Raw genomic sequence first — 18668 nt, 5'->3', positions numbered from 1 at the left:
ACCATGTAGAAGGAAATGAGAAAACATGAAAGTATCTTTCAAGTGCTGGGCACTGGGTAGAGTGAATTTTATCTAGAAGACAGTTCTTACATAGCTTCGTAATCTGAATTCACACTACCAGTGGAGTGAACACAAAAACAAAAAACAACCCTCCCACTGAAAATGGTCTCAGGTTGCTAGTAGTGCAAATGACTGGTAGAGGCCAATGCAAATCCTGAGGTAATCTGACTTCAATCCAGGCCAATAAAGATTACAAAATGTATCCCTACTTTAGAAAAATTTTTTAAATGTGGAAAAAAAAAGTCTTAGAATCAGTGAAATACAGTAAACTGAAGGTACACCAAGCAATTCTGAATGCCTAGAAACTTGGGGTGGGGAGGCCATTTTCTGGTTCTAAAATGTATTCACACATAATCTCATATAGATGTTGATTTGTTTTTTAAAATAACTATGAATTAAAGGCAGATTATTAAAAACACTTTTCCTTCCCATCACATCTATTGTTTAATAATTCTTCTAAATATAAAAAGTGTCACTGATAAAAACACAAAACAAAAATAACCTGCCAAATTGAGATCAGACCACTTGTACCCCAGAGTTTATGTAAATACTTCAATATTCTCTGGGATTTAGCAAAGTAGATTGCAAAATTGAACACAGGCCCTGGTAACTATCCAGACACATCAGGGGAAGAGCAAACTTGGCTCCTTTTCAGGATGATGATGTACAATCCCAGACCAATACTTGGTGCTCCTTCTTTCACTCACAGGCCACAAACATACTAACTTAATGTTTTTATGATATTTAGAGTATTGTTTCTTTGTGAGTAAACTTAACACTTTTTCAACAATTCCACCATGAAAAAATTATTTTAGCACTTTCATAATTTTCCAGTAAGGCAATGTATTCCTAGTTCAGACATGCATTTTCCATCTTTTCCAAGATTAATAATACAAACACTGCACAAATCACACACCACAGCTGTTCTAGGATCATGTAAAACTGCAGTATCATTATATAGTAATCACATCATCCAAATAGATCATTAGAGGCCTAAAATGGCTTTAGAGTGAAAATAAGCACCAACTGATCATTGTGGAGAGTTCCATAATTCAAATTTAGAAATAAACCAGTTATACAACCAACCGCTGCTAGCTTCTCCCTGCTAGGAGTGGGTAAGTGTCTTCAAGTCCCTCTCACAGCATTGTCCCATCTAGAGCAATTGATATAAGAACTCAACCTGATTCCCACTCTTGCCACTCCCTGGCAGAGCACTTCTTTCACTCAGGGAAGATTCTTCCCATCCCAGGAGCGAACGTATACATGTATGTATGCATGTATGTATGTATGCGAATATAGGGATTTTCTAAGACTATAGAAAGTGAAGTTTCCCACATACCTATAATTTCATATTCACTTTCCCATAGAAACAAGGAAATAATGGTTTTATAGTGCCACTGCTATTCTAACCATGTTATAAAAATATGGTTTCTGTGTGGATGTGTGGAAAAATCTGAATGTCAGTGTCAATCTACTCAGTAACTCTTGGAATGAAATTTGTTAGTTCAGTTTGTGTACTATATAATACTTAACTAAAATATTTTAAAAGTGCCTAATAATCCCATTATTCAGAAACTCCTATTAACACGTGGACAGGCAACAAAACTTAAACAGCATGGAAAAGCAGAAAATAAACTCACTTGATTTAGTGTTACAGATAACCACTCTGGTAAATCTGACTAAATGGCACAAAAGAATTATAGTATATCTTCAAAAGTGCCTAATAGAATCTATAAAATATAGCCACGTTATTCAGTAGATACTGTAATAGTTTCTCATTAACATATGAAATAAAGATGGTTCATTAAAGAGTAAAATTGAGCAACAGAATTCAAACAACTGGCATAAAATTATTTTGGAGCAAGAAATAGAATTTGTCTCATGTGTTTTAAATGAATCAAGTCTAAAGATAAAACATACCACAACAGAAGTTCTCACAGCCATCATCTGTCCCTCCCTGAACACAGGAATTTAAGAAAATGCAACTAAGCTGAACCAAAATAAGTGAGGACCATCAAATAACGCCTGGTGTCAGAGAATCCTCCCAAGCACTACTGCTTATTGGTGGGGCATTACATTTGAATTCACTGGTGTAGTGGTGATACGTGAGCTCTAATTAGTTCTGCAAAGTTATTCTAATTGGTGCCTTAACATCTCCATAACTTTCTCTCTATATAAAGTAAAAGGGTTGACTTAAGTAATCTTCAAGTTTTCATCTATTTCTAAAATTCTACTAAAAGAAAGGGAAACAAGAAATTTTACTGAAGCTTCTGCCATAACTCTTGAGTTATAAACTTTGGATAATAACAGTAGTTCTGTCTTTACAGTGAATACATACTCTTATGAATACCTTGATCTTACTTAGACAGCCTCAGTGAAGATTTTAGAAATTGAAAGAACACATGTTTTTAATTATTTCAGCAGTTACTTATTCACAACAGTCTTATACTAAAAAGACTTAAGTAACTTATTAAATAATAGTACAATAAAAGGTAAAATAAAATATAAAAATTCTGGTCAAAATATTTAATTAATGTAAAATAGAAAACTTCCCCTCCAACCTAAATACAAAAATACTGACTGATACACAACATTAAAAAAATATATAGCCAAGCTCAAGCAAAAAAAGGAAATATCCAGATGCAAAAAAAATAAAAATAAAAAGGACAACACTGAAGCCACAGTGGTAAATGGGAGCTGGGTTTTTAATTTTAGAAATAAGATTTATTAAATGTATAAGTCTAATTTATTAGATTTAGAAAAGCTGCATAATCACTTAGGAAGATGTTACTTATTAGAATTGAAGGTCTGTCTTCATAGCTGTTTAAAGTATTTCAGAAAACATGATAGGTTAAATTGAAAAATGTAGTTTGGAATGCAGAAATAATTAAAATTTATAAAAGCTATTACATGTTTAAAAAAGTTAATCTGCTACACTTAACTAATTAACCTAATACTAATCAAAGAAAAAAATCAAAGACCTTATTTCCATGCCAAAACTACTAGATCTAGGAACTAATCTAGTAAAAATTTTAAGTTAAACTCAAAGGTTTAGGAAACACTAAACTTACAAAATTAGAGCTTTAATAGAACATTAATTAAAACAAACTCAAAGTATTATTTTTCAAAAAAAAAAGTCCACCTGAGATACCAAAAATACCATTTGAAACAAAGATGCTTATTGTCAGTACTGTTACAGAACAAAGGGGGGGCCAAGGGGGGCCTAAGGGCGATATACTATTAGTCAAAAGGAACCCCCGCCCAGGTTCGTTATGTCCGCTGCCTATAGGAAAGACATCTCTCAATGCCAGAGATTCGTAAAAAGGAAAGGAAATGTTTATTTAATGCTATACCAACTTAAAGTAGTGACCTAATGTCTTCATCAAAATTCCAGAGTCCCTTAAAACACCCACAAACACAGTCCTTCCTTCCCCCTTTGCCCACTCTGGGGTACCGTATCTCAGGGAAAGAAATAGAAGTCCGTGGCTGAGGCAGCCCCCAGTTCTTCCCAGTAATCTGCCTCGGCTGGTAGGCATCCCTCGGTTCCCCGGCACCATCAGCTGTGTTGCCGGGATCTCTGCTAAAGCTGGGTGGTGGTTCCCCCTTCTAAAGCTGCGAGGTTCTCCCTCTACTGCCCCAGCTGCATGGTCCTCTCTGCACAATGGCTGCAGGAGTCTCCACTCTGCCAAAGCCACATGGTTCTCCCTCCTCAATGGCTGCGAAGAGGGGGGTCACCACTCTGCCAAAGCTGAGTGGCAATGCTCTGCTAAAGCCACATGGTGATTCTCTCTCATAGGGCTGCAGGAGTCTCCACTCTGCCAAAGCAGCGTGGTTCTCCTGGCAATGGCTCCCACATCTGGGTTTAAATCCCTACACCAATCTTCCTCTGCAGCCCCATTTCCAACTCCTCCTACAATCAGTTACACCTGCCAGTACTCTCAAAGCCTTCAGCTTTACTGGGCTGCCATCGTAAGTCTGGGCAGGTGTGGCCCCATGTCATGGAGCCAGTCTTCTCCAAGCTCCCACACAGGCGCTGTAACTCAGGGGACCTGCCCCCTCAGTTATGTCTTGGTGGGGAAGTTTTTCCACTCCCCTGGCTCAGAGCATGGCCACAGCTATTTAACATATCTATGTAACCAGTTAAAGGTTATAGATATGGTAAATGACCATGTCAAAGTTAGTTGCAAAGCTGTTGCTATGCAAAACAGCTCTCAAAGGCCCTGCTCCATTTGTCCCTTCCCCCAACCCAGCTGTGGGCAGGAGTGGGGGGGCGGGCCGTGAGGACATCCTAATATTTTCTGAACACCTTGAGTTCTGGACTCCATTCCAAATCCCTATTTGGGGTCCTCCCTCTTGGCTGCACCCTGTTACAGTACTACTCAATACTGAACTGGAAATCTTGTCAAAGCAATAAAACAAAAAAAATGGATAAGAATTTAAAAGGAAGAAATAAATTGTTATTTGTAGGGAGTATGATTATCTACACAGAAAATCCAAGATAATCTGGTAATCTATCTAAAAAATGTAATTTTAAAACATATTCACACAATAATCAGAAGCCAAAAGAACCATGGTGATAATCTCAAATAAAAATTTGGAAGATCTTTGTGAAAAGAACAAGGGGGAGGGACTGCTCTTCCAGCTACTAAGATTTATTATACCGATGTAGTAATTAAAATAGAGGTACTGGCACAAGATAAGACAAAGGGACTAACGGACCAGATGAGTCTAGAAATTGACACTGATATAAATGGGAATTTGGTGAATGAAAAGGAGGGCATTTTCATGGGGAAAGGATAAACTATTCACAATTTATACTGAAAAACAACAACAACAACAACATATATCTCTACCCCATGCCAAACACAAAAATAAATGAATACCTACATATAAACAGCAAATATTTAACTGTTCTAGAAGAAAATGTAAAGTATTGGGTAAGGTTTTGTACTAAACAAGACAATGGTAAAAATAGGAAAAGGGAAAGTGATAAAACAAACTATCTTAAAATTAAAATTATATACAATAAAAGACACCATTGACAAAGTTCATTTTAAAAATCAACATATGTAACAAAAGCTTAGTATGCAAGTTACAGAAACAACTCCTATTCTACAAATCATTAAGAAAAAGACAAACAGCTCAATTAGTAAAGGAGCAAAAGATATGAACAGTAGCTAACAGATGAGAAAATATAAATAACCAAAAACCGAAAAGATATGCAACTTCAGGAGATGCAAAGTAATCAGGAAAATGCAAGTTAAAACAACAATGGAAAACCGTCTCACACCTACTAGTTGACAAAAACTTTTTAAAAAACCTGTCAATATTTTGTGAGAATGTGGGGAGATAAAAATTTTCATTAACTGATGGTGGGAGTGTAAACTTGTGAAAAATTTTGGAAGACAACTTTAAAACTGTGATGCTGTATATACCCTGTAACTCAGAAATTCCACTTTTTAGTATTTATGAATGAACCCTAGAGAACATGGCACATGTTAATTTAGGGACCCCCCAAACCCAGAATTTATTGAAAATTATGTATTTATTCTTACATATTTAAACTTCCATAACCTTCAAAATACTCTCCATTTGATGCAATACACCTGAGACATTTTTTCCACTGCTCAAAACAGTTTTTTAACTCATCGATTTTGGTAACTTTTATTGCTTCTGCTATTTTTGTTTCACCTCTTCCACATCAGCAAAATGCTTCCCTTTGAGGACTTTTTGCATCCAGGGAAACAAAAACAAAGTTGTTAGGGCCAGATCTGGTGAATATAATGGGTGGAGCATGGGGATCATGCCATTTTTGGTCAAAAACTGCTCAACACTCAACAAGGTGGGCAGGTGTGCTTGTAAATAATCATCAAGAACCGGGCAAACACAGGTAAATAGTCTTCAAAAGTAATTCACTGAAGCAGAATGCAGCCTCTCACAACAATGCCAGCTGGTACACTGGTACAGATGAATTCCTAGAACACTCACCCAGTGGGGGAAGCCTGTACTACAAGGGGCCCGCCCTCTGAAAGATAATCTCCCCTTGTACAGTGATCTTCATTGTAGGCCTTGCTTTGTGCAACCAAAAAAAATAAAGAAAAGGTAACTTAACAGGGGAATGCATAAATTGTGTCATATTCATAAAATGAAACACCATATGCCAGCTAAAATAAAGAAAACTTACATTTAGCAACATAGATAAGCTTTGAAATTATACTGTCAAGTAAAAAAAACAAATTATAGAATGATAAGTATCATAGATGTCTTTTATATAAAATTCTTTTAAAACACGAAGACTATATTATGGTACCAAGGGCACTTCCACACACGTACTTTTTTATCCCATTAAAAACATACCAAATGAGGCAAAATGTTAACATTTGTTCATTCCAGGGGTAGGTAAAAGGCTGTTTTTTATATCCCTATTTTTCTTTCTGCTTAAAATATTTAACATTTTTTAAAAAATTACACAAAATTTTACTATCTTCTATATATATTCATATAAATAATGTGGATAAGGAAAACAAGAAAAGGAAAATAAGAATGAAGATAGCAGTGAGACTGGCTAATAACATTTATGGCATAAATTGTGTACATATGCTAGAGCTGGCTCACAAATCTATCAATAAGGGGAAACTAGATTAACTAATTTTATTGTTTTAAAAAATATTGAGAAATATGAAGAAATACTGTTGGTTTAGACATTCTAAGCACATTCCAGTAAATATGGATACACCAAAGATGGAAGAACTGGAGAGAATATTATGAATAAACTTGATTTAAGTGGTGTTTTCATGAAAGACAGAGCAAATAACATGAAAAAAGGAGAAAGACTGTATTCTGTGAATAGAATGTATGATGGTGTTTTAGAAAGTAGATCTCTTAAAGGCTGAAAAGAACATAATTGAAATCAATTTTGTGAGAGGATGAATTCAAATCAATTTTGTTAAGAACATCTTAAAATAAAATGTAAAGAATCAAATTTAAAAGCCTTTATGATTCATCTGGGCAATACATACATGCACACTAAGGCACACACACAATATTGGATTGGCCAAAAAGTTTGGGTTTTTCATTTTTTCTGTAAGATGGCTCTAGTAGCACTTAGTTGTTTTTAACTTCATTAGAAACAATTTTGTTACACTGTATTGTAATAGCTGTCATAGCAGCCTGCGTTTAAAAAAAAAACTGACCAAAATGGGTGAATTTTTGTGTAACCATTTTGATAATGAAGACGGAAGAAAGTACACATTTTCAGCATATTATCCTTCATTATTTCAAGAAATGTAAAAATACACCTGATATGCAACAAAAGATTTGTGCAGTGTATGGAAAGTGGTTTCTGAAGTTTTGTGCTTGCGATTTCTTGCTGGACAATGCTTCTTGGTTGGGTAGAACAGCTGAAGTTGAGAGCAATCGAACAGAGACATTAATTAAGAATAATCAACATTATACTATGAGGGAGATAGCTGACATACTCAAAAATATCCAAATCAAAAAAGTTATTGTTGAAAATGAAAAACATCTTTTATTTTCTGGAAAAAACATACAAACTTTTTTGGCCAACCCAATACTTGGTTGACAAGCTGTTAGAAAAACAAGCCAAAATAAGAGAAACCAAGTAGTAAGCATTTGGAGGCAATCAGTCAATGTTACTAAATGGTAGACAATTAGGAAATTTTCCTTTAAAAACTAAATTGAAGCCAGGCATTATATAACACTGGCTTCAGTGTTTCATAGTGTAAAAGGGTAAAACTATTGGAAAGAAGCCAAAGGTAGATTTTTGCAAACCTGTATGACTAGGCAGAAAAGTAGCAAAGAAAAGGCAATGTGGATAAATAACAGGGTGTTTCAATTGCAGAAAATATTCCTAATTGTAGGAAGTCTCCCTAACAATTTGCATGTCTATGTTAACAATATGTAAAGCACTGCTGACAGGGGCCTGATGTGTTCCAGATAAAGCTCACCTTGGCCCCATCTTTGGCTGATTTCAGGCCTCTTTTCCAAGGAATAGTTTTGAAGAACAATTCTTAAATAGTTGTAAAGATTCGATAAACTGTTTTTTTTTAACCTTTCAGTATTATTGATCAAAATAATAATTTCAGGTTCAGCTGAAACTTTAATCAAATATAAATAAATCTAGGCACAAACCTTATATTTTTCATAAAAATAATTCAAAAGGAATCATAAACTTATAATGCAAACCATAAAACTTCTAGACAGTAACATAGGAAAAGATCTAGGTGACCTTGGGCTTGGTAATGACTTTTTAGATATAAGACCAAAAGCACAATTCATGAAAGTAAAACTGATAAGTTTGCCTTCATTAAAATAAAAAAACTGCTTTGTGAAAGCTTGGTCAAGAGAATGACAAAGTAAGCCATACACTCAAAGAAAAATATTTGCAAAACACATATATCTGATAAAGAACTTGTGTCTGAAATATACAAAGAACTCTTAAAATTCAACAATAAGAAAATGAACCAATTTTAAAATGAGCAAAATATCTGAACAGATACCTCACCAAATAGGCATATGAAAAAATGTTCAACATTATATGTCATTAGGGAATTGCAAATTAAAATAAAACACCATTATTTACCTACTACAATGACTAAAATCCAAAACACTGACAACGCCAAATGCTGATGAAGTTGTGGAGCAACAGGAACTCTCATTCATTGCTGGTGGGAATTCAAAATAGTACAGCCACTTTGGAAGACAGCTGGGAACTTCTTAGAAGGCTAAACATATGATCACCATATGATCTAGCAATTGTGCACCTATTTATTTATCCAAATAAGTTGAAATTTTAGGTCCATGCAAAACTGGGACATAAATGTTTATGGCAACTTTATTTATAAATGCCCCAAAACTGAAAGTAACCAAGATATGCTGCAAAAAGTGAATAAACTGTGCTACATGCATACAATGGAATATTACTCAGTGATAAAAAAGAAATAAGCTATCAAGCCATGAACAAACATGGATGAACCTTAAATGTGTATTGTGAAATGAAAGAAGACAGTCTGAAAGTCTATATACTGTATGACTGCAACCATATGACATTATGGAAAAGGCAAAACTATGGAGACATTAAAAAGATCAGTGTATCCCAGGGATTCAGGAAAAGGGAGAAGCACATGAATACATGAAACACAGGGGACTTGAGGGCGGTAAAACAACTTTGCATAATACCGCAATGCAATGGTGGATACATGGCATGCATTTGTCAAAACATATAGAATGTACAACACGAGGGTGACCCCTAATACAAATTATGGACTTTAGTTAGGAAAAAGAAAAAAATCTAGTCCAATTCACCTTATTTCATAGATGAAAACTCTGAGCCACAGAAAGATCAAGAGATTTGCCAAAAGTTACACAGAAGAAGACGAGCTCAGAGTATAAGCAACGAGTTATTATGGATCAAGTTTGAAAATAGGGCTGTGATGGATGTCAGGAGTTACGTTAGCCTTGTTAATGCTTGAGGTGGACTACCATTAAAAGTTAAGACTGTTGAGATTTTCTGATACTAGGACACATTAAACACAATAAAGGTATAATACTAAAGAATTCAGCTTAAGTTGATTCTTCATTTTAAAAACAAACGTAAAGAAGAAGCTAGGCAACTGGAACTGATGAAATGGCACCACAAGAAGCAGAAAGCCTGTCTTCAGGGAAGGCAAAAGAATGAACATTTGAACTCTATAACTTGGTATTGCAGCTCTACACTTGGTACAAAAAAAACCTGTAATGAGAAAAAAACTACTACACTAATATCCCCCATTTACTGCATACCCACCCTGTTTCTGAAAAACTGATAGAGCAAATAAGGAATGAACACAACCTTTGTCAGGAGGGATGTTTTCCCATCCCGGTTCTTCCATTTAAGCAGCTATGTGTTTTGGTGAAAGTCGTTTAAACTCTCTGGCCCTCAATTTCCTTACTTGTGAAAATGGGGATAAAAATATCTACTTCATAGGGTTATTATGAGGCTTTTAAAAAATCCACATAGATCATGGCATAATACAGGCACAGAGTAAACACACTGTGCATATTAATCATTAGTAATAATAACTATTAGATTGTGTGTGTGTGTTAAACAGAGGTCCCAAAACTTTCAAATCAGATAGGACATAGGAAAACAAAGGAACAAACACACAAACAGAAGACATGGTGCCAACCACTTAAGTGCATTATATACATTATTTTATGGAGTCTTCTTAAAAAATACATTATTTTATGAGATAGTCAGCCAGTGAGTTAAGTATTTGGGGAACATCTGCTATGTGTGAATCACTGAGGCCTTGGGAATCTAGTTGTTAAAAAAAAGACAAAGTCCTTGCTCTCAAGCAGCTTATATCCTCATGTGGAAGAACGCATAATAAACATGGAACATATAAATACACTTAAGTGGATAACTGAATTGCTTTGAAAAGATTATAAAGTGTAATAGGTGTTCTATTTTAGCTAGAATGGTCAGGTAAGACATCTCTGAGGATAGGGATTTTGAGATGAATCCAAAACAGTGAGGAAGATAATCACATGAAAATCTTAGGCAACACTACTGTTGAGTAGAAAAAAAGAGCTCAGCACATGCAAAGATCTTAAATTTGGTACACTCAAAGATCACAGATATAACAATGGATAATAATATATACTGTAATTTAAAGCTGAAGAGCTCTGTTGTGAGCATCATTCCAGACTCCAAAAGGTTGCCCATTTGATCTGTGGCTGGAGCACATACGGAGGCAACTGATCTATGTTGCTCTCTTACACTGATGTTTCTCTCTCTCCCTCTTTCTCTTTCTCTCAAATCAATAAGCATGCCCTGGGGTGAGGAAAAGGAAAAGGAAAAGGAAAAGAAAAAGGAAAGGAATAAAATGAAGAAAATGGGGTTTTAGAAAGGTTAGCAATCTATAAGGTAAATGGCAGAGGCACAGATTTGAAGGTCTAACTCCGAAGTCAATGGTCTAATGGAAATGCTATGTTGCTTCTCCTCAAAGTTAGCAAAACATCTTAACCTGTTCTCAGCCATGGAAAAATCCTGTTTTCCAAATGTACTTATGATAAATGTCTAATTGCAATGTTGTACACCTGAAACTAATATAATATTGTATGTCAACTGTAATTGAAAAATAAGTTAAAAATTTAAAAAATCATAGTTACAACTGTTCTACTTCCTTATATATTTCTCCTCAAGATTGCAAATAATGAAATAAATGTACTTATGAAAATTTACCAACCTAAAGAAGTTCTTCAAAATTCTGTAACATCTATTACTTTATTTGTTGCAGCAAAAGTAAGGCAGACATTATTAAAATCAGAACTCTAGCCCTGGCTGGTGTGGCTCAGTGGATTGAGTGCTGGCCTATAAACCAGAGGGTCACTGGTTCAACTCCAATTCTAAGGCACTTGCCTGGGTTGGAGGTCAGGTACCTGATGGGGGGGCATGCAAGAGGTACCCACACATTGATGTTTCTCTCCCTCTCTCTTTTTCCCTCCCTTCCTCTCTCTAAAAGATAAAATAAAATAAATAAAATCTTAAAAAAAATAAGAACTCTAAGTCCAAAAGTGTAACACTATATTACAGTAAACAAAATGTTATGTGATTGGTTAATTAAATGTCCCTAAACTACACATTCTTTTAATATCATATAGGTATGCTAGGGATGATTTATGGTGTTTTTAATAATTTCTATAACAAAGCTGAGTACAGAGTCCTTGCTCAGAAATATAATCTCTTATGCTGCTGTTTTAGGAGAAAAATCCTAATTGTCATATTTTTATTTATAGTAGCTTTTCCCCAATTAAACCTTAAAATGCAAAACATTGTTAAAGCTAAGTGCAAGCTTGAGAAAACTAAAAGAATCTTTTTTTTTAAGATTTTATTTATTTATTTTTTTAGAGAGGGAAGGAAGGAAGAAAGAGAGAGAGAGAGAAACATCAATGTGTGGTTGCTGGGGGCCGTGGCCTGCAACCCAGGCATGTGCCCTGACTGGGAGTCGAACCTGCAATGCTTTGGTTTGCAGCCCGCGCTCAACCCACTGAGCTACACCAGCCAGGGCGAAAACTAAAAGAATCTTATTATCAAACCTTAGTGAATGCTAACAACAATAGCATTTTTCTGTTCAACTATAAAGCATTTTATAAATATTTCTTTAATCTCAATCAAATTGAAGGACATACTACCTTATATAAAGATGCTCATTTTAAAAAAATACTATTTCCTGAGAGCCAATTTATGCCAAATGCTAATCTAAAATCTTTACAAATATTATCTGATTAAATCTTCACACCAGTCCTGGGAAGGCAAGTACTATCCCCCTTTTACAGGTAAGAAAACTAAGACTATCTCATCTCCCACATCCAAAATTAGTGAGTTGAAACAACTGACCGAATTCACACTGCTAGTATGGATGCAGTTGGAATTCAAACCCAAGTTTCTGACTCAGAGATCCATAGTCTTCTCATAATTTGAACCTCTAGCAACATTTCACAACAGCTGGGGTTTCATGTACAGAAGCTGTCCAGCAGTATTAAACATGATGAACATGTTGAAACCTGGACTTAGTATCTTTCCATCCCCAGCCTGGTATACTCAGTATAGTTCCTATTCTGATTAATGGAAGGAGTTACTCTTCATCTGATAAGTACTCACCCCAGGCATTTTCATTTTTTATCTCCCACATCCAAATAGTCACTGAATCCTGTTGATTCTACCTCCTTCTCTCATTATCTCTCATATAGACCTTTAGCTACTATGCTATCTCTATCCCTTACTGTTAAGCTAAATTTTTTTAAAAAATGGCCAATAATCCACACTGTATTCTCCTTAAGGGTAGTTCTCAAGGGCAGCTTCTTATGTATGTATACTTAGTGTCAATCACAGAACTTGTCCATAATAGCTTTCCAATACTGCATACAAGGAATGCAAATATCTAGCTCCCATCCCTCCATTCCCCTGCAAGTGCCATGAAAAAGGTCCTTGATGAATTTCTAATAGGAAAATTGCATTGCTTTCACTATTAAAACTCAGATTCTCTGAGGTTGACAATGGAAGAATATCCACATGCAGAACTTACAAGTTAAATCCATTAGTTTAAAATGCTCTTGCCTTATAATTATATGACTCTTTCCTTTATGTCTTGATACAGCAAAGATAAAGCTATAATACTTAAATAAGACTTTAGCAAGGCTAGAGGATAAGAAAAGAGAAGACACCAAAAGGAAACCAGGCAGTGAATCTGAAAAGTCAGGATTTTGTCTCTGGGGTGTTTAGACCCCATTCTATCCCAGCTCCTGATCTACTTTTAACTGCTGAGCACTACTTAAGCTCCCATCTCATTCCCTCATTAGAGACTAAGACTAGGAAAGAGAAGCTCAGAGAGATCCTGACATCTATCCATCCCCACTTAAATCTGTTTATCCAAGTCATAGCTTCCTGACCTGGAACCTACTTTTCTTGGTAAAGGTTGAACAAGAGAAACGCCTGGCCATTAGGAAAGACTCTCCAATCTTCAGGCATCATCATGGTTTTACCCTACAGGCCACCCCAAACCAATCAATCTTTATCTCAATATAGCATAGCAATTCAATGTTTATATGGGAATATATGCCAGATGCATATATACTACACTGCAATAGAGACTACTAATATCAAACCATCTAGAAACTTCAGCTTTCCAGACATGCTGGTGGCATTCGGTGTATTTACTAGCCATTCCTTCTTGAAGTTTTCAAATCCTTTGGTTGCCCATCTCCTGGTTACTGTCCTTCTCTGGTTAATTTCAGACTACCCTGGGTTTTTTCTTATTCTCTCCATAGCCAACAGAGGTTAAGAGTTAGCTTTGGATCAATTCTACCTTTTTTTTTTAAGCTAGGTAAGGATAAAAGTATATGCAAAGCATTTAACAAAGTACCTGAAACACAGTAAGCACTTAGACATAGTAACATGAAAGCAAAACAAAACAAAATATTCCAATAGGCTGTTTCCAAAGATATATCTCTTGTTCAGACTTCATTGCTGAGCTCAAGATCAATGTACTCCATATGATGTGGGACCTAGAAAAACTTGGAAATAAGATTATCCTCTGAGAACTAAACTATAAAGCAGTATACTCATATAATGGCCCAGATCAGATATATGCAAAATTAGCTTATAGACATAGAATGGCTCAGACCACAAACTAGGCTATAATATACATGTTTTAACATATTTAAAGAAAGAATATTTTCATCAAAAAGATTTGTCAGGAATGAAAAAAGAGAAAAAAACAACTTAGGCAAAAAACAACTCAGGCAAGTAAAGCTCTACTGCAGCAGTTCTCAGAGCTCACGTAGATGGAGGGATAGGGATGAATTTGAGGGGTATTTGGGAGGTAAGATTTGATAGGGCATAATAATAATTTGACTACAAAATTAATTTGGCTATAGATGAAGGACAGGAAGAAATCAATAAGGCTTAGGTTTCAAATGATCACAAATGGATGGAAGTGTCCTTAACTGAAACACAAAAAGGTATCAGAGTCATAGGAGATGCTTGCATTTGGTTTTAGGCATTTGCATTTGCAGGCTTTTTGAGATATTTAAGAAGAAATATCAAGTAGATAGATATTTGAAGGCAGAAAGGGAAGCTGGATGGAACTATACAGTTAATTGTCATGGATGGTGGTGAAAGCATGGGTATAGATGAGATCAGATTCAACTACACAGTGAAAAACAGACTTAGGCTCAAAAAGCTACCCTACCTTTTGTGGGTTGGGCAAAAGATGATGAACCCACAACAAGAATGGAATGGCTTTTATGCTTATCTGTTTTATGAAATCGTAAGAAGTTTTCATTTTTAAATTCTATTTTAAACTAGTACCATTAGAATGTAGCAAGGCTTTCCAAATAAGACCAATTCTTTGAAATTATAAATCTGTTCAAGGATAGGTCACTTTGGCCCTGGCTGGTGTGGCTCAGTGAATTGAATGCTGGCCTGCAAACCAGTCACGAATTGATTCCCAGTCACGGCACATGTCTGGGTAGTGGGCCAGGTCCCCAGTGGGGGGCACGCAAGAAGCAACCACACGTTAATGTTTCTCTCTGTCTCTTTCTCCTTCTCTTCCCATCTCTTTAAAAACAAATAAAATTTTAAAAAAGAAAAAAAAAGGATAGGTTGTAGTAGACCGTTCTGCATGGTGTGGGCCCAGCTCCCACTCAGAGATGCACAGGACCCACACACATGGATAGATTCTCCTGTGGGGAATCAGGCCTGCAATGTACCTAGGCCACTATGAGTCTTGCTTTTTGCTAAAACTCCCTCACCCTGAATTGAGGACATTTACTGCAAAGTAACTTCCTAAAATCCATGCTAAACCTTCCAAGGATGAGTGTAATGCGTTCAACTACTTTTGCCTTTTCATTTGCAAATATCTCTTTTCTGTGATGTGATTAGTGGATTGGCTCTTTTGTTTTCTGTAAAAGGTAACCACCTAAATCAAACCTGTGCATAGTTAATGAGGATCTTCCTGTAATGTGCCCAGTAAGACAATAAAAGCTCATTGGAACAAGGGCTGAGGCTTTTGCTCCCCTTGAGAGAGAATCCATGCTGTCCCTTTTCCTCCACCGGACTCAGTAGTCCGTGTGAATGTCTCATTTCATCCATAATGACATGGACACTGTGGGCTGGTGTCTGCATCAATAGGTCACTTTCAGCATCCATCTGGAAAATTCATAGTGCCTGTCTCTTTGCAGCTTCAAAGTACACCAATACACTGAAAGGTACCCCTCCCAAAATATACATGATTGGGCTATAGTTTCCTGAAAACACCACCTCTCTCTCATTTCTGGGTCTCACTATATGCTGTTCTTTGTGCCCTCGCTTGAGAATTAAGACATGAGAATTTCCCTGACTTTCCAATACTGGGCTAAGCGATCTTTTTAGCCATCCCAATGATATCATGCAGTACTGTAATTATATGTTTAACCATTCGTTTCTCTCAGATAGGTGGGGTAGTGTCTTTTTCACTGTTGTATACTCAGTACCCAACGAATCTAATTTTTTTAAACACATCTGTCCTGCAACATGAAGAATTAAAATCTAATTTGGTTATCAGTTTACTGATGATCTTTCACAAACACAAATTTCTTAAAAGGAGTGATTGAAAAAACCAACTACTTTGTAGACAAATGGTTGAATCCTTTAAATAAAATAGATTTTTACTGATCTTCTTTTCACAAAGTAACCTTAAACCCTGGGAAAATTCACGCCAGGGAATGCTGGGTGTTATACACAAAGGATTTGACAACTCACTTTCCAAGCCCTTCTTGGGATGTCATTTCACTGAGCAAATCAAACACAGAACACCCCTCATGCAATGTCAAAGTGCAATTGCACTAGGGTGCCCTCATTCACGCGGCACGAGTCCACCAGAAAGTGCAGAAGCGGAGGCAGCATCCCGCTGGCCTGGCCCTTGCTGCTTCCCTTGAACCTGCAGATAGCCACCTTTTCTACATTTGCGCCTTACAAGCCCTCGGGCTTGGGTACCCGGACCAGTCCTTCCCACGCAAATTACTGGAAAAAGTTCCTGGACTAAGGAGGACAGCCCTAGATGGCTTCGTTTCCAAAATCCCAGAGGGAATGGAGGAAGGGAAAATCCTATCAAGGGAAGAGTGGCAGCCAAGCCTACAGTTCTCTCACCCAGCCGACGCTCTCAATTTCGGTGTGCGTTAACCGTTGACTAGCAGGCTGTCACTGAAAACGTTGCTGGAGCTCCTGGTGCCTGTGGTTTCTTTCGCAAACAGAACGCGCCAGCAGCCTCAAAACTACATTTCCCAGAAGTCAATGAGATGACGCCCTACCTTCTTAAATTAGGGGTTTCGGTTAATAAAGAGACTGTCAGTATTTCTAGGCTAATCTTAAAATTAGGTTAAGTTTCTTCCGGGAATGTGTCTTTGCCCTCTTTGCTGTGATTGCCTTATCTGGGAAAGTTACAGTACTTCAACTCATCCTTACTTTTCTTTCTCCTCCAGTCTACAGAATCCAAACGTCAAGGTATAGAAAACGCCCCACGGCGCAGGCTGTCTTTTAAAGCGCATGCGCCCTGCTCACCATCACGCATGCGTAGTACCCGGCAACCGTTGGCGGTAGTGCGCGGACGGGGTCCAGAGGTAGCTTGCGGAGGGCGGGGTTTTTTCTAATGGCTTTGCCTCAGCGGGTCGCGTCTGCCTGGGCGGGGAAGAGGGCGCTAGGGCAGCGACGGCTCCTAGTAGTGCCGGGCGGGGAAAGGGGAGGGGCTGGGGGTGAGGACCCCATCACCCCTCCCTGCCCCCGCCCTGTGGGACGAGCCCCACTGTCGGGGCTGGGCGAAGGGGCGGGCTCTACGCGCCTCGGGCCCAGCGGCTTTCCCTGCGCGGAGGCCCAACCCCACACTCGAGGATTGCGGGGCAGCCCGACGGTCTTCTGGTTTAGTGGGCGGTGGACAAGGACGCAGAGCTCGGAAAAGAAATAGTATCTGCTCCAGGATCTGGAACCGACCGGGCAGGTGACGCTTTCCTTACACGTAGCTGCGGAGACATCGACTGCTAGAAGCTGCCGCCCTCGGGAGCGCCTCGATCTTCGGCTGCGGCGGCCAGTGAACCAGGATTGGGCGAGCTTTCCCAGTCAGCGTCCAACCCGCCGCCTAGGCGCAGGGAGGAGCTGCGGAGGGCGGGGACTGGTGCCGGGGAGGGGCGGGGCGGGGTGGGAACGCAAGGGAGAACTGGGTGGCTGCAAGACAAAAAAAAAAAAAAAAAACAACCAAAAACCCGAATGGCTGCAGGGCATTCAACTGTTACCAACGTTTTGGGGCAGAGCTCAGATTTGACAGCTCTAGAACGTGAGGATATCCGCTGATCCTGCAAGACGGAGGCAAACACTTCCCTGTCCTGCAAAGCCAACATTGTAAGGTTTCAACTTTCCAACTTTTTTTTCAGTCTGATCAGAAGCCCGCCCCTTCGTGTGGGAGAGGGTGAGTTCTACCTTGTAGATCGTTTCAAAGACATCAATATAAAAGACACTGGTTCCAAGTGCCACCCAGACGTGTGTTCTCATGAAGATTCGATTTCTCTGATTTTATTCTTACATTTCTCGTATTAAAAATACAAAGTGCTTTTGGGGACATGCTAAAAGGCAACTGAAGACTGCAAAGAAAATTCTCCAGTTGTCATGGCTGAAGGAGAGAATGAAGTGAGATGGGATGGACTGTGCAGTAGGGATTCAACTACTAGAGAGACAGCACTGGAAAACATTAGGCAAATCATTTTGAGAAAAACTGAGTATCTTCGTTCGGTGAAAGAGACACCTTATCGTCCATCGGACGGGCTTTCCAATGCCGTTTCTTTGGATGGGTTGAATAAGCTTCTTGCTCATCTGCTGATGCTCTCTAAAAGGTGTCCCTTTAAAGATGTAAGAGAGAAAAGTGAATTTATTTTGAAGAGCGTCCAGGTAAGGAAGACCATTATTATTACAATCGTTTATAAAGTGTAGTGAAATTTTACTTGCACTTAAATTCACTTTGTATTTACTTCTAATAGGTTATATGAACTCCTATTATGAATTCATTCTATATCTTAAATTT

General features: G+C 37.7%; 1 protein-coding gene across 5 annotated transcripts in view; it reads right to left on the bottom strand.

The window, feature by feature from the left end:
• CEP57L1 (centrosomal protein 57 like 1) overlaps positions 1–17196 on the bottom strand; it is a 59019-nt gene extending 41823 nt beyond the window's left edge. Inside the window, exon 1 of one of the 5 annotated variants that reach the window (XM_028510373.2) lies at positions 17066–17196. The gene's annotated coding sequence lies outside the window, so the exon portion shown is untranslated. The other 4 variants (XM_028510372.2, XM_036024550.1, XM_036024549.1 and 1 more) reach the window with 4 other exon arrangements.
• Between the last annotated feature and the right edge of the window lie 1472 nt (positions 17197–18668).

This window comes from Phyllostomus discolor, chromosome 4 (genome assembly GCF_004126475.2).
Source record: "Phyllostomus discolor isolate MPI-MPIP mPhyDis1 chromosome 4, mPhyDis1.pri.v3, whole genome shotgun sequence".
In the NCBI taxonomy this organism is placed as follows: Eukaryota; Metazoa; Chordata; class Mammalia; order Chiroptera; family Phyllostomidae; genus Phyllostomus; species Phyllostomus discolor.
This window is presented reverse-complemented; position numbering and strand designations above follow the sequence as displayed.